At 44.3% G+C, this 17,216-nt stretch overlaps 1 non-coding gene across 1 annotated transcript; it reads right to left on the reverse strand.

The window, feature by feature from the left end:
* Positions 1-8,409: 8,409 nt before the first annotated feature.
* LOC148297713 (small nucleolar RNA R71) lies at positions 8,410-8,516 on the reverse strand. The gene has a single exon (XR_015833317.1). It is a non-coding gene; the product is annotated as a small nucleolar RNA R71 (small nucleolar RNA).
* Between the last annotated feature and the right edge of the window lie 8,700 nt (positions 8,517-17,216).

Consider the following 17,216-nt stretch of genomic DNA (forward strand, 5'->3'; position numbering starts at 1 on the left):
AATAAAGGGGGAACTGGGGGCACCAGATTACCCAAGGCCGCGCCTGTCAAAGGAACTTAGCAATACGCGTGATTTATCTCCTGAAGTTCTTTGGGCACACCGCGTTTCGAAAAACTCGGCCGTAGGCACATTTACTTACGTCTCGACCAGGAGCCAAAACACTAGTAAGATACTAAGGCTGATGGTTCGGTTTCCTCGAGGTATCAGACAACACCGCAAAAGGAAAGAGAAGTGCCCACGAAGGATGCTCGAGAGTTCAGGGAGTTCAGAACAGTTGGAACTCGACGCCTACGACTCGGCGCAAGTTCAAAAGAAAATGGCGCCAAGAACCTACGACAAAAAAGTCAAGAAAAAGAAAAAAAGGGGAAAGTAGGCAGACGGGCCGAACAACGGGCGCGGCCGTCATATAAAAAAAGGGGAAAGTGTACGTTTCGCTTTTCAGAGAAAAGAAAAGGGAGGCCCTTGCCTTACACTTAGTTAGAAAGGGCATTATTTACGCAAAAGAACGGCCAGTCACGGCCGAAATATTATACGTATTTATCTGTGTGAAGTCATAGAACAGAAAATAAACTATATATATATATACAAATAAAATAGCGTTTGTATGTAGTTATTTATTTACATCCCAAAAAGAGAAAAGAAAAATAGGTAAGGAGGCCGCTTTTTCGCCCACTCAGACTCCTTCGCTGAACATCCCCCAGATCAGGCAGGTGATCCTTCTCCAAGCGATGTCCCCACCATTGATGTCCGCCTGCCATCTCGCTCGAATCAGTTTTCGCTCGGCCAGGGCCTTCTTCATCTCAGAAGCTGCTTTGAGGATTCGCTTGGCCGAGGATTTCAGCTCGCTCCCGGCCACGACCGCGCCATCTCGACGTTGGAGGATAAGATCTCGGCGAGCCTGGAGCTCGGTAATCTGGGCCTCAACCTGCGCAAGCTCTTCATTTTCTCGTTGGACGACGAGGTCGTTTTCTTTCAGCCGGGCCATTGCAGGGTGAACTTTTTCTTTGATCACCTCCAGATCCTGCTCGAGCGAGCTCCCCTCGGTCATCCGCATGACAGCTTCGGTATACCGGCCGAGCATCTCTTCGCCTTCGGTCAGACGAGCTTGCAGTTCGTCCAGTTGTGCCGAGTCAAGCAGACCGAGCGCCATGGCCGTATCCAGGCAGGACCTAAACCCCGTGATCGCCCCGGTGTTGGTCATCTGCCGGACATCAAGGAGAAGAAACTCCCGGAGCCGTTCAATAACGGTCTTGGAATCCTCGTCCAACGGAGCCGAGGCCGAGCTTCCCCCTTCCTCATGGAGGCTGGCATATAGCTCCTCGAGATCATCAGAGGAGGTGGCTTCCTGAACATAGGAGGGAGCAAGGGTAAGACATAGTTAACTAAGATGTAAAAGAACAAACAAAAAGGAGGTCGGATACTCACGGGGAGCGAAAGGTCGGTCATCACCGCCGAGGTAGTCCGCAGGAGACTCGGCACACTCACGACCGCGGCTTCCGTCACCACCGGCTCGGCCACGACCGTCGAGTCCTGGAACGACGGCACAGGCGGCATGGTCGCGGCAACCATTGCCAGCGGCGGCGACGATTGGGGAGGCTAAAGACAAACGGTTCGGTCAGAAGTGTGGAACAGATCAAAAGAAGACAATAAAGCCAAGTATGTCGAAAGTGGTTTCTTACCGAGCGAAAGGAGATGCCGCTTGGACGACGAGGGGTGGGCGTCAATGACCCACTTGGCACGTCCACAGCAGTTTCTTCGGCGGCCTCGCCGGTTACTTCCTCATCGGCCTCTTCATTGGTCTCCTCGCCGCCCTCGTCGGCAGCCTCTTCGGCAGCTTCCTCAGCGGCCTCGTCGGTGACTTCCTCGGCGATCTCTTCGGTCGCCCCCTCTGCAGCCTCCTCGGCGGGCGGCACCTCGGCGGGCGCCATCTCAGCATCTTGCGCCTCGACCCCTTCGTCGGCAGCGGCCGCCTCCTCAACCGTTGCCCCTCCCACTTCTTCGACCACCAGATGGGCAACAGCCGTTTCCGTCGTGGACGGTACCTCGACCGTGGCCTCCTCCTCGACTATTACCACGTCCTGAGGAAGGAACCAGATTACCAGAGTGCGCAAAAATAAGAAAAGTACTGAAAAAGGGGGTGCCAGGGAGTGATACTTACGATCGCAGGAGGGGCCTCACTCACAGTCACGGAGGGAGCCTCCTCTTCACTTCCGCCCTCCGAGGCGGTAAAGAGGGTCCTCTTCCTCGGCCGTTGCACGGCCGCCATCTCGGCCGCGGCACTCTGGGCCGGTGCGACCTCAGCACCCGACGTCTCTCGGCTCCTTTTGCGACCCGAGGCTGCGTATACAAAAGGAACAGGACAAGAGTGAGATGACCAGAGACAGAAGTGGTTTAGAGAGGCCAATGAAAAGTAAATAATGAAAAGGAAAAGAAGCAAAGCCTACCAGCAGCAGTGGATGGTCGAGATGTTGGGGAGGCCGGCACGGTCCTATGCGCCAGAGTCTTGCGACCCCCCACCACAGGCGTCGCCCTGGGAGCTGGGGCCACGGTCAATGATGGGGCCGCGGTAGAGGCCACGACCGCTGATCTGGCCAAGGGAGGGGCCGGTACCCTAGGGGCGACCACGGCCGGGGCACTTGGCCGAGGCGGCCCAGCTGATACCTTCTTCATTTTGCTGCCTTTGGGGGTAAGAGGGTCCCAATCTGCATTCGTCAGGGCCGCCCTCACGGCTTCTTCAACAGGCCGAAGAAATCTGGCCGAGATGCACTCTTCGTACCAGACCCTTCCATCCTCGTCATACGCGTTGCGGCGTGACCAAGGCGTCAGAGTCAGGAAGGTCATTCCCTTTTGAAGCTGGAAGGTGATCGCAGCCACGCCGTGCTGCTGGGAGACGTCGGCCCTCCAGGACGATAGCCGGTTCGTTGACAGAGGAAGGAGTTGGGCCGTCTGAATTAGGCCGAACTGCCGAGCCACGAGGTTCGGCAGATACACCTCGGCCCCGTCTTTGGACAGGCCGCAGTGGAGGTCGCGTGTGACCAAAAAGGAGCCCCAGATCTCCTTCAGATCGTTCTCCGTCTCAACATCAGGAACGACGGAGAGGTCGTGGGTCAGGAACAGAGGGAACGGCCGAGCAAGGCAGACTCGGAACTGCGTACCAGTTCTCTCGGCCAAGCTGTAGAAGAATTTGTAGCAGAAGGCCGTGGCGTTATGCTTCTTGGAGGCGCGGGCGAATGCGTTGGCCAGCGGCTCATTGTCTTGAGGGGCGGCCACCCCCCTCAGCTCTGGGAAGTAGGCCTGCAACCAGAACAGGAAGGCCCATAGCGGACCACCGTGCTTCGGCTTCATCCCATCGGTGACGATGTCATGAAGCGTTCGGTATATATGGCCGAGTAGGAACGGGCCGAGCGCTAACCTACCGCCCTGCGCTAGGTAATCGGCCAGGTGGGCGAACTCCAGGGTGACCTTGTTCGCCTGGGTGCAAAACACGAACTTGCACAACCAGTATAGCAAGAACGCGGCGTGTTCAACCTCGCCGAGAGGGGCAACGGCGTCGTCTCCATCACTATCTTCCACGCGCGAAATTACTGTAGAAGCTGGAGTAGTTGAGCATGTTCTTCGCCTTGCTCCCAGCGATTCTCGCAAGAGTAGGCCACGTGGCCTTGAAACTCCCTTCCACCTCAGGGGCGACGAGGGCGGCGTTCACTTCCACGCCAAGGGGGGACAGGCCGAACAGGGCGACCATGTCTAGAACAGTCGGCGTCATCATGCCGAACCGAAAGTTCATGGTGTTGGTGGCTGACGACCAGAAGCACAGGGCCGCGGGCAAGAGTGACCGATCCATGACGAGCGGCCGATCAAATAGCTTGATCAGGTGGTAGATGCCTTGATCCTTCCATTATTGACCGAAGAAATGCTCCATCCTCGGCAGCCATTTCTCCCAGTCTGGGGTCGCGGTTGGTGTTGCGTAGATACAGCTGCACCAAAATGGATTCAGTTGCATCCTCAACTTGTGATACTCGCAAGTGCACGAGCCGTTTGGTAGTATAGCATATGTAAGTGCGAGGTCGATCCCACGAGGATTGGTGATTGAATGATCCAATTCATTTTCCCTACACAAAACAGAAATGAAAAAGAAATAAATAAATAAAACAAGGAAGAAAGATAATAACTAACTCAAGTAGATAAGTTCCCAAGTTCAATTAGATTAACGGATTGATTCTAGCTAATGTATGATTAAGCCATGGTGTTTGGTCATAACCTTGTGTTCCTAATTCCCTAATTTGATCATTTGTTGTCTAACCTAAAATTAAGCATTAGGAACCCATTAAGCATAGAAGAACATTTTAAACAACCAAGCATGTATCTAATCCCTGTTGTCGAATGTCCATACAAACTCTTCCTATTCATAGTTCAATTCGAATTAAAGCATGGTGTATACTCTTAATTCAAACCAAGATAGCTAACATGCAAGCCTAAATTGTGATCAATCATTCAAACTAGCATATTAACTTATAAGCATAATGAATAAGAAAGCTAGAATTGAGAACTAGAAAGGAAAACTAAGAGAATTTGAGGGAGAGAAGGGAAGGGAGCTCTAGAGAAGTGTTTGAGAGCTCCCCCCCTTGGGGTGTGTTTACAAGCTTAGAGAACTTCCCTATTTATAGGCCTAGGGGAAGTGAAAATCTGAATTCAATATGGCTAATGCATACAACACTTGTATTATAAAATCTTGAATTGGTTGATGCACTTGTATTAGAAAATTTGAATTGGTTGATGCACTTGACCAGTAAATCCCACCAGCAGCCCTAGCTCATCTTCATGTCACCATGACCAAGCTTCCAACCAGCTACAATAGCTCATGCCTAGCTCATCATGACCAAGCTTCCAACCAGAAACAATAGCTCATCCTGAGGTCAGCATGACCAGCAACTTCAAGGGCTTACAAATTGGGCTTCACTTAAGCAAATTAAGACTTTAAGCACTCAAACTTGAATTTCAGAATGTCCTCTTTCTAGCCATATATCATTTGGGCCAATCCAAGGTCGGAGGAGGAAGTTAAGGCCAAAACAAATTGCTAACTCATTTTGCGCGCTGATAAAATCCATCCTGAGCATGGCTCTGTGTTTGCTAGGTAACAGACTCCATATTTATCCAATGGGGCTACATTTTGGATATGTTATAGTACACACCCATTGGAACAACGTTCATGAAGAATGTTGCCTCATCCGAGCTATGTAGGTTGCTGAAACAAAGCTTGCAATATGACCTACGAAACTGGACTGGCAGAGGGCTGTAGCCAAAATTGAGTTTGTCTTTAAGCTCTTCTTCCCTTCATCCAAATTAGGCCTTAACATGCTTGAATTGCATGAATTATGCTCTCTTGCTCTATTTGCCTACAAAACACACAAAGGGAGGCAAATAACTTAGAAATCTAAGAAACTAAGCAAAAGAAGTAAGTAAATAGGGCATGTATATGTATGAAATTATGAGCTTAATGTTCGGTTCATTTTTACACATGATTTTTCATGTTATTCACCCACTATTTTGAGTTAGTTCTTGAAATTTTATAGCTTTTTACTTCTTTTTTGTGTTTTAATAGGTTTTACCTTGGTTTGTATGAAAATGAGCTAAAAGTGCATTATTTGATATAAATTCTGTTTTTGTTCATTTTCGTAGGTCAACTTCGTGGCCTTGGATCAGCATGTTCCGGTCCTTGGATGAGGTGATGATCTTCATAAGACTTGTTCCAATGGATGTTAACTACAACATATCCAAATTTGAGCTCCATTGGACAAGTATTGCCTATCCAACCAATCCAGCATGTTACCACAGCTCTGGAAATCCGGATTTGGCCAGCTTTTACCTCCTTTGTGTCATCTTAATTTCTTGTTACCATAACTCTTGGTAACAAGGAATTACCTTTGCAAATGAGATATTTTCTGAAGCTTTTGGCATCTTTGTGAAGTCAAGGCTTCATCATGGCAAAGGGGACAAGGGCAAAGGCTTTAACTAAAGTATGAGTTTTATATTATATTTGTGAGCTGGAAATTGATGGGCAATGGAAAGTTAATTGCAATCTGAAGTGGGAGAGGTTTTGAACGTGGGTAGCCAATTCATTCCACATGCTACACAACTTGAGAGCAGCTTTTGGGGAGCTAAGAGCAAGGAAGGAGAAGGAGGTGCAGCCAAGGAAGAAAGGAGAAGACTTCCACCATTGAAGACTTCAAGCTTTCATCATTTCCAAATCTGTAAACTCTTTCTAATTTCATTTTGAATTTGTGTTTGAAATGATTATGAGCAACTAAACTCCATAGCTAGGGCTTAGGTTGAAGCCCTAAACATGATTACCTTTTTGTTTTGATGCTTGAGTGTATGAATTTCTAGATATTGTTGATGAATTCCAATTCACCAAATTAATCTATCCTTGATGTATGTTCTTCTTTGATTGATCACCTTTGAAAGCATGCTTCTTGAGATTGTTGGGATTATGTGTATCCTCATGTTATCCTAAGCAATAAATGGATGAAGTAAGAATCATCCATGTGAATTGGTTTCTTGAATACCTAATGTAAACACCATGCTATTAGGATTCTTGTGATGTTCATATTCTCTTTGAACTTAATGGGTTCTCCTTGTAATTGAATCGAAGTACGAACCATACCTAGGTTCGGTTATGAGGAGGGCACAAGTATTGTAGCACGAACCATGCACTTTACGTATATTAGAGAGAATCAATGCGTCTTGAGCCACGACCCATGGTCTTGATTGCGAACATCTTCATCAACACGTTTAGAGTTCATTACTTGAGTATTCATGAACTTGGGTAGAATTGTTTAGGGTGGATTCCGAAACCCTAGTGTTTGTTACATTTTAATTTCACAATTCGATAATTCATCTCTGCCTTTCTCATTTAAATTCAAAGTCCATTTACTTTCATGCAATAGAAATAGATCACTTGAAACAAATCAAAACCCCCCCCCCCAATGTGTGTGTGAGTTGTGAGTTCGACACGTGGTGTGTATTTGATACTGAATTTTATTTGTTTCCGTAATTGTTTTGGACTTTTGGTCCGCGTTGTGTTCTTGAATTTTCTGTTCTGAATCCAACCGTATAAAGAACGTGAATTTTCGACGTACGGTTGGAAAGTTATAGGCAAAACACTGGACAGAGGTCGAAACTGAAAAACAGAGAAACGAATCTGCCCAAAAACGACCGGTCGTTACTGTTCACGACCGGTCGCTCATCACACGTTTATTGAAATTTCGACTCTGCCGAAAAACGACCGGTCGTCACTGTTCACGCGACCGGTCGTCACTGTTCACTGTTCACGGCACTGTTCATGTCACTGTTCACTGTTCACGGCACTGTTCATGTCACTGTTCACAGGTGATAAACAGGTGATAAAATGGCGATAGAAAATGCTGTTTGTGTTTTTCTTTAGTTTTCTTGTGTTGTTTCAATTCTTTTGCACTTCTTTACTTATTTTTAGTTTCCATTTTGCATTTGCGTATTTGTGGTGTGTCAATTAAGTGTTCTTTACGTACTCAAATTAGAACTTATAGGGAGCCGACAAGTTCTTCGTGGGATCGACCCTGTACTTGTATAATCTATACTTCAATAGACTCGTGCACTTGCGGGTATTTTTAATTGGTTGTTTGCACATTAATTTGTGTCCTCTTAGGAATGCAACAATTTTTGGCGCCGTTGCCGGGGAACTGGCACGGTTGCTTATATGTTTTGTTTGAGTATATTTAGAGTACTTAATTTTATTTTCATTTTTTTTCTTTGTTTGTCATTTCATTTTATTTGAGTTTGTTTTTGTTTTCTTCTTATTGCAGGAACATTTTGCTTATGTCCCTTCTGAATTTGGATATTTCATTAGATTGCACTGTAGAAGATATCCAAGCTCAAGCTTTGAGAGAAAGGAACATCCAACTAGCTGTGTCTACTCCATTGCCTTTTTCACTCTCGCCATTTTCATCATCACCAAGCTCACCAAAAGTCGAGTCACCTCCACCTTCACCAATGGCGGCAGCAGCTGCAAATGCGGAACTTACTATGCAAGAATACTCTTCACCGCCAACAACTGGACAACCATCTTGCATAGTATATCCCGCAAGCACTTTGGAAAACTTTGAGTTGAGATCGGGCATGATACACATATTGCCTAAGTTCTTGGGAAATCCTGGAGAAAATCCTAATGCACATATCCTAGACTTCGAGGAAGTGTGTTCCACAATAAAGATCGAAGGCATGAGTAGTGATGAGATAAGAATGAGACTTTTCTCATTTAGTTTAAAGGATACAGCAAAGGAATGGCTTCACTATCTACCTCCAAATTCCATCACAACATGGACGGATCTTGCTTCAAAGTTCTTGCAACATTTTTTCCCAGCACAAAGGACAAATGAACTCCGAAGTCAGATTACAGGAATTCTGCAAAGGCCGGGAGAAAGCTTCCAGGATTATTGGGACCGTTTCAAGAAGCTTCTAATCACTTGTCCGCATCATAACATACAAGCTTGGCTTCTAATGCAACACTTCTATGAAGGACTTTTTGAAGCGGACCAAAATAATGTGAATGCAGCTGCAGGAGGGACTATAATGACCAAGACTCCAACAGAAGTGCGAGCAATATTTGATCTTGTTGCTGCAAATGCTCGCCAATATAATTCAAGGCAAAGACCAGTCAGAAAAGGGGAATCCTATGATGTAAGTACCCTTTCTAGTATGGAAGCTCAGATTGCAAACCTAACCAACATGGTGAAGAAATTGGCACCGGGATCATCCAAGGTTTGTGCATTTTGCTCCACAATTGGTCATGACACTGAGGATTGTCCCTTGGCACATGAGGAAGCAAATGCAGTGGGCTCATTTCAAAGAAATCAGTGGCCTAAGAATGATCCTTTCTCACAAACATACAATCCGGGGTGGAGAAATCATCCAAATTTCAGGTGGAGTGACAATTCTAATGTTCAACAAGGGCCAACTCAACCACCTCAAGGGCCAACTCACCCACCTCAAGGTCAACAACATACTCGCCCACCTCATGGTCAAATGCACTACTACAATCCACCACAACCACCACCTCAACCACAATCTACAGGAAAATCTTTGGAAGAACTTGTTGCTTCCATGGCTAGAAACACAGATAGTTTCATCACTGAGACAAAAAGCTACATGCAGAGGAATGACACCCACATGCAGAAAACGGATAAGGCCATTTCCAATCTAGAAAATCAAGTGGGGCAAATTGCTCAAGCTTTGAGTCAAAGGGAACCTGGTATGATGCCTAGCCAACCAGAGATTAATCCAACTGGGCGTGAGCATGTTCAAGCAGTTACCTTGAGAACTGGTAAGGTAATTGGTGAAATTGATGGTTCTAAAGATTTAATTCACAATGTTGATGACATGCAGGTTGAACAAGTGGCTGAGCCTAAAGAAAAGGATGAAAGCAACAAAGAGAGAGATAAGCAAGCAGCTTCTTCATCCGAGTGGATCCCAAAGCATGAACTTGCAAGAAGGGCAAGAAAGGAGAAGGTAAGTCGTGAACCTACTGACGAAGAAATCTTACGTGCTCCTTTTCCTCACAGGCTTATGAGTTCCAAAAAAATTCAACAAGCCAAGGAAATATTGGAAACCTTCAGAAAAGTGCAAGTCAATATTCCTCTCTTGGATGCAATCAAGCAAATTCCGAGTTATGCAAAGTTTTTGAAGGACCTTTGTACCACCAAGAGGAGATTCCAAGATCATGAAACGGTTGCACTAACGGAAAAAGCTTCTGCTGTTTTGCAAAGGAAGCTCCCTCCCAAATTGAAAGATCCAGGAAGTTTTACAATTCCTTGCATAATTGGAGATAAATTGTTTGACAAAGCTTTACTTGATTTAGGTGCTTCAATTAATCTGATGCCTTATTCTGTTTTTGAAGCCCTTAACTTAGGTGATCTTAAACCAACTTCTGTTAGCATTCAATTGGCGGACCGATCAGTGAGATATCCAAGAGGAATTTTGGAAGATGTACTTGTGAAAGTAAATGATCTCATCTTACCAGCTGACTTTTTGGTGCTAGAGATGGAAGAAGCTCCTATTCCGGGTGCGGATCTTCCATTGATTCTTGGCCGCCCTTTCATGGCCACTGCAGATACTGTGATCAATGTTCGACAAGGAACATTGACAATGACAGTTCAAGGGGAAACAATAAAGTTCAAAGTTTATGATGCCTTCAAACTCCCCAATGATGAACATGAATGTTTTCGTATTGATACATTGTGTCATATTGTGCAAAATACATTTAATAGTACTCATGGTACAGATTCATTAGAAAAGGTGTTGACACAAAATCCTCAAGTTGCTGAAATTGTTGATAATGAGTTACTTGAGGCTGTGAAATTCCTTGATGCATGTCCAGCCATACCACGTAAGTACACTCCAAATGTTATACCTTTGCCAGTCAATACTGAAAAGCTTGTTCCTTCTCTTGACAGGGCACCCGAGTTAGAGCTCAAACCATTGCCATCCCACTTGAAGTATGTTTATTTAGGTAAAACAGAGACATTGCCCGTGATTATTGCTAGCAATCTCAATGTGGAAAATGAACAGAAGTTGATGCAAGTGTTAAGAGAACACAAGGGAGCAATTGGTTGGAGTATTGCGGACATCAAGGGAATAAGCCCAACAAGATGCATGCATAGAATTTTACTGGAAATTGATTCCAAACCCACAAAGGATGCTCAACGCAGGTTAAACCCAATCATGACAGAGGTAGTCCGAAAAGAAATTCTGAAGCTATTGGATGTGGGTATAATTTATCCTATTTCCGATAGCAAGTGGGTAAGCCCGGTCCAAGTGGTTCCTAAAAAGTCAGGAATAACTGTTGTAAGAAATGAGGGAAATGAACTTATTCCTTCTCGTGTCAAAACGGGATGGCGTGTTTGTATTGATTATAGAAAATTAAATACCGCCACCCGAAAAGATCATTTTCCATTACCATTTATTGACCAAATGCTTGAACGTCTTGCAGGTCACAGTTACTACTGCTTCTTGGATGGCTATTCAGGATACAATCAAATTGCCATCGCTCCTGAAGACCAACACAAGACGACATTCACATGTCCTTATGGTACCTTCGCCTACCGGCGTATGCCATTTGGATTGTGTAATGCCCCGGCCACCTTCCAACGATGCATGATGAGTATTTTCTCCGATATGGTAGAAAAATTTATTGAAGTATTCATGGATGATTTTAGTGTGTTTGGTCATTCATTTGATTCATGCCTTAACAACTTGTCTTTAGTTTTGCAAAGATGCCGGGAATGCAACTTAATTCTCAATTGGGAAAAGTGTCATTTCATGGTACAACAGGGAATCGTTTTAGGTCATGTGATTTCCAGTCAAGGCATTGAGGTTGACAGAGCCAAAGTAGATGTGATAAGCGGGTTGTCACCTCCCACATCAGTGAAAGAGATCCGATCCTTCTTAGGACATGCCGGGTTCTATAGAAGATTCATAAAAGATTTTTCTAAGATCTCTCGACCATTGTGTAGCTTGCTTGCCAAAGATGCAAATTTTGATCTTAATGATGAATGTTTGGCAGCTTTTCAAAGGCTCAAAACTCTTCTCACAACTGCACCTATCATTATGCCTCCAAATTGGAATTTACCTTTTGAATTAATGTGTGATGCATCTGATTTTGCAGTTGGAGCTGTATTAGGACAAAGAGTTGAGAAGAGATTGCATGCAATATATTATGCAAGCCGTACCCTTAATGATGCTCAGTTGAACTATTCAACTACTGAGAAAGAGCTGTTAGCTGTAATTTTTGCTTTAGAGAAATTTCGTTCGTACTTGATAGGCTCTAAAGTAATTGTTTTCACTGATCATGCAGCTTTGAAATATCTCTTGGCAAAGAAGGAAGCAAAACCAAGATTGATACGATGGGTTTTGTTGCTCCAAGAGTTTGATATTGAAATCAGAGATAAGAAGGGATCGGAGAATGTGGTAGCTGACCACCTTAGCCGATTGATCACTAACTCCAATACCGAAGAAGACACTCTTCCTCTTCGTGAATCCTTTCCTGATGAGCAACTTTTTGCATTACAAATTTCTGACCCATGGTATGCTGACATTATCAACTTTCTCGCTACAGGAAATATACCAAGGGATTTGTCAAGAGGTCAAAAGGACAAATTGCTGAAAACCACCAAGTCCTATGTGTGGGATGACCCATATTTGTGGAAGTATTGTTCGGACTCCGTGATTAGGCGATGTGTTCCCGAGACCGAATCTCAGTCCATACTCACATTCTGTCATTCGAACGCATGTGGTGGCCACTTTGGAGCCAAGAAGACAGCTTTAAAAGTTTTGCAAAGTGGATTCTATTGGCCAAGCTTGTTCAAAGATGCATCACAATTCTGTCTATCTTGTGATAGGTGTCAACGAATGGGTAACATTTCATCTCGAAATCAAATGCCTTTAAACCCAATTCTAATTGTTGAAATATTTGATGTTTGGGGAATAGATTTCATGGGTCCATTTCCTTCATCTTTTGGAAATCTATTTATTCTACTTGCGGTTGATTATGTTTCAAAATGGGTGGAAGCAATTCCAACCAAGACTAATGATGCGAAAGTTGTTCTTAGCTTTCTTCGAGCCAATATCTTTTGTAGGTTTGGAACACCGAGGGCCATCATTAGTGATGGGGGATCCCATTTTTGCAACCGATCATTTGAGACCCTACTCAAGAAGTATGGCATAACTCACAAGGTGTCCACCCCCTATCACCCTCAGACTAGTGGACAAGTGGAGATTTCTAACAGAGAGGTGAAGCATATATTAGAGAAGACTGTTGGTCCTACTCGAAAGGATTGGTCTTTGCGCCTTAACGATGCTCTCTGGGCCTACCGAACTGCTTACAAAACTCCAATCGGTATGTCTCCATTTCGCTTAATCTTTGGTAAACCTTGTCATCTACCTGTTGAGCTTGAACACAGGGCCCTTTGGGCAATTAAGAAGTACAACTTCGACATGAAGGAAGCAGGAGATATCAGAAGGTTACAACTGAGCGAACTGGATGAGCTTCGCAATGATGCTTATGAGAACGCAAAAATTTACAAAGAAAAAACAAAGGCGTTTCATGATAAGCATATCATTAGAAGGTCGTTTGAAGTAGGGCAAAGAGTATTACTCTTTAACTCTAGGTTCAAACTCTTTCCAGGTAAGCTTCGTTCCCACTGGACTGGCCCATTTGTTGTTACTAATGTCTTTTCCTATGGTGCAGTTGAAATCCGACCAATAGGCATAGGAAAGGAATTCAAAGTTAATGGGCATAGGTTGAAAATCTACCACGAAAATACTTTGCATCAAGAAGATGAAGTGCTTCACTTCATTGATATACATTCGGGGATGCAAAACTGAGTTGGGAAGGTAAGTCCTTAATAAAGTTTTCAACCAAAAAAAAAAAAAAAAAAAAAAAAAAAAAAAAAAAAAAGAAGAGAGAGAGAGAACGACCGGTCGTACATGCCTCGCGACCGGTCGCTCGTTTGAAGTTTCAGAAAAAATTGAATCTGCTTCGAAACGACCGGTCGCTTTTCACTCGCGACCGGTCGCTCGTTGTTTTTCTTAAAATTGACTCTGCTTCGAAACGACCGGTCGCTTTTCACTCGCGACCGGTCGCTCGTTGTTTTTCTTAAAATTGACTCTGCTTCGAAACGACCGGTCGCTTTTCACTGGCGACCGGTCGCTCGTTGTTTTTTTTCTTAAAATTGAATCTGCTTCAAAGCGACCGGTCGCTCTTCACTCGCGACCGGTCGCTCGTCGCAATTTTTTTTAAAAACCGTCTTTTTCTTTCCTTCCTCTCTTCTCTCTCCTCACTTCCTCTTCTTCCCAGCGACAGACCCACCCCCCCCCTTCGACTTCTCTCTTCTCCCTCCCTCTACCTCCCTCACAACCCACCCTAATCCTAACCCAAATCACACTTTTCTCACTTAATTTTTCGAGTAGAATCCGTTTTTGGCATCTATTCCTTGAAATTTCAAGTGTTTTCTTCAATTTGAGGTGATTTTCAGTTAGGGTTACTGTAGCACCAAGGTAATTTTCGAATTTTTCTTGGTGTTTTCTCTTTGATTTTCTTACTCTAATGCATTCCTATAGTTGTTTTGTTTCTAATTTGTTGTTTCTCTTGTTTTTGTTTTGGGTTTGGCTTGTGTTTATCATTTGGTGTGATTTTCCTCAATTGGGTATGTTTTTCTCACTCTCAATCTCTTATTTGATTATTGTTGTTGTTATTTGTGTTTATTATTGGAATTTTGTCATTTTGGTTGAATGTTGGGAATGTTGTTTACATTTTGGAATTTTGGCTTAATTGTGCATTATGATTAATATTGTGGCATTGTGGTATTTTTACATTGTGATTAAATTGTTGACTCGTTCGAATTGGTGTATATTTGTATTGTGGCAAATTTTGGCTTTGTGCATGCATTTTGGTTTTGATATTGGTATAATTGTGGCGTATTGCATGTTTGGGAATTGTGGCATGAATTTTGTTGTTGATTTGTTTTGTGCATATTTTTTTTTTTTTTTTTTTTTTTTTTCTCCTTAGATGTCTAGAGCTAGACAGGGTACCAGAGGGGGTGCATCTTCTTCACGAAGTGCACCTCAACCGGAAGAGGCAATGCTCACTGCCACTGTGGTTACTGAGCGTAACTTAGATCTTAGTCCCTCCATCCAAACCGCTGGACTTATTCAAGTTCGGCACCTTATTAGGGACCGAAACCTCCTACCCTTAGCTCACATCTATGCAAAATATAATGAATCAATTGTGCGTGAGTTTTATGCCGCTTTCCCTAGGGAAGAACTTAGACGTAATGCAGAGGTACCCCTTAAGGTTCGGGGCAAAAATATTGTACTATCCACCTCCATTATCTCTGAGGTTCTTCAAATAAGTGACAGAGAGAATACTGTTAATTGGAGACAATTTTTGGGTGAGGATTTTGACATGCAAAGGGCAGCTGAAACACTTTTTTATGCTGACCCTGCTGCCTTTGCACCTCAAACTAAAAAGACTGTCCTCATTCAGGGTAAGTTGACACCCTACTTTGCCATCCTGTGGAGCTTTGTGCGCCACAACATTTATCCATCCGGCCAACGGTCGGAAATTCCATCAGTAGGGGTCAAGCTCCTGCAAATTTTGCATGAGGGAACTTTTATCCTACCAGTTGTTGACATCATTTTTGAACGCCTGAAGGCTTGTGCACGTAAGAAAAGCATAATTTATTATCCTTGCCTTGTTAGCATGATTTGTGACCGCTCAGGTGTTCGGGCTCGCCCCACTGATATATATGTTGAGCCCATGGGTCCCATTTCGGACACTTCTGTGTCCAAGAGTATCTCTCAGAGGCGCCATGCACATGCACCTGCACCCGCACCTGCTCCAGTGCCGCCTCATATGCCACCACCACCACACGGGCCGGCCTCATTCCAGCCATTCCCGCCTGCTCCCACTGTCGACACTTCTGCTTGGGAGCCCTCTCTCCAAGCCATTTGGGACTTGCAGATGCTCCAGTATCAGCAGATGCAACATATGAGCACTTCCATTGACGCCATTTGGACGCACCTCCAGATGCCAGGTCATCCCGGGACCTCTGCACATGTTGATGGTGATGATGTTGATGGTGATGATGATGATGAGACTGATGATGATCAGTAGTACTTTGAGCTTTGTACCCTTTTGAACTTTTAATTTATTTTGTTTTTGGGTTTTATTTTGAGACGGTTATTAGTTTGTTTGTTTCAACTTTTACTGTTAGTTCAACTTTTAATTGTTTACTATTTCTTTTATTTTGTGATTATCCATCCCAATTTTTCTATATGGCATTGTTTAGTATTAAATCTCCATCATTTATAAACATTGTTTCATATAAGTTTGGGAAGTAGGTTGTTTATGTTTATGCACTCAGAATTTTGGCTCAAATGCTTATTTCATTCCAAAACATGTGATTCTACACACAAATTTCTATAAAAAAAAAAAAAAAAAAAAAAAAAAAACAATAAATTTTTGAATCACTTGTTTCTCTTGCATTTTGAGCTAGCTGAGGCTTCTGCTAATTGCCTCTGTCTGTTCTTGCTTGTAGAATCTGCAGCAGCTCTACATGATCTTCGTTCCTTTTCTGCAGCATCTCTACATGCTGGTTGGCGCTGTAGAGCCGCTTCTGCAGGTCCGCCACCAGAGCTTTCAGGACCGCCACCTCCTCACTCAGTGCCCCGCACTCTCGTGTTCTCGCCAGTAGGCGCATGCCCAAATTTGTGGCCGAGACCGCGTTGAGCACGGTTAGATTGTGGGACTCGTCCACTGCCATCTGGTCAGACCTCTGCGCCACATGCAGGTGATCTGCAACTGTCAGTCTGCTGACAGTCATGCCCTCCGGCATTACTGCCCTTCGCGGCACCACCTCAGAGAAGTTTGAGGCCGAGCCATGATGGTATGAGGAGTTTGGGAAGATAGGGTTTGGAGGAGCCCTTATCTGGGAATTTGGTGGTGCTAGTGACAGCTCAAGGTTGAGATCATCAAGGTGAGTACATGTGGATGCCATTGTTTTGTCTTTGGATGTTTTTGATGTTTTTCCTTGAGTTTGCAGAAAGAATTGCAGGGTACTCTTCCGCTTGCAGAGGCGTGGCTTAAATAGACATATGCAGATGAGAGGGAGAGCCAACGCCATTTCGGATTTCCCGGGCATGCTCGACCTAATCGCTTCAAGGGGGAGCACATTAACTTTCACTTTACTTTTCTTTTTTCCGTGTTTTTCTAGTGTTTTGTGTTTTTGCCTTTCCCTTTCGGCTATCACCTTTGTCTTATTTTAGTTAGGGAAGTGTGTTTTCCCTTTCGGCTGTCGTCTTTGTTTTGTTTGGGAAGTGTGCTTCTTTTTCTTTTCCAACTTCATTTCTTTTATTTCTGACAATAAAAAAAAAAACAACAAACAAATACACGGAAAGGGCAAAGACAACCAGGCACACCACTAATACATTAGAAATTATTCTTTCACAGTGCTCGGTGTCTCGGCCATTGGACCTTTGAGTTTAGCCCTATGGCTATCCTCTTCCGGGGCTTCACGCACAGCCTCTTGGGGCTCATCACTCGAGCTCCCAAAGATCGCACTCTTAGCTTGAGCATACCTACTCTCGCGATCGGTTTTCTTGCGTTTTCCCGGTTGGTCCAGGTCCTC

This window comes from Prunus avium, chromosome 1 (assembly GCF_965620075.1).
Source record: "Prunus avium chromosome 1, drPruAviu1.hap1.1, whole genome shotgun sequence".
In the NCBI taxonomy this organism is placed as follows: Eukaryota; Viridiplantae; Streptophyta; class Magnoliopsida; order Rosales; family Rosaceae; genus Prunus; species Prunus avium.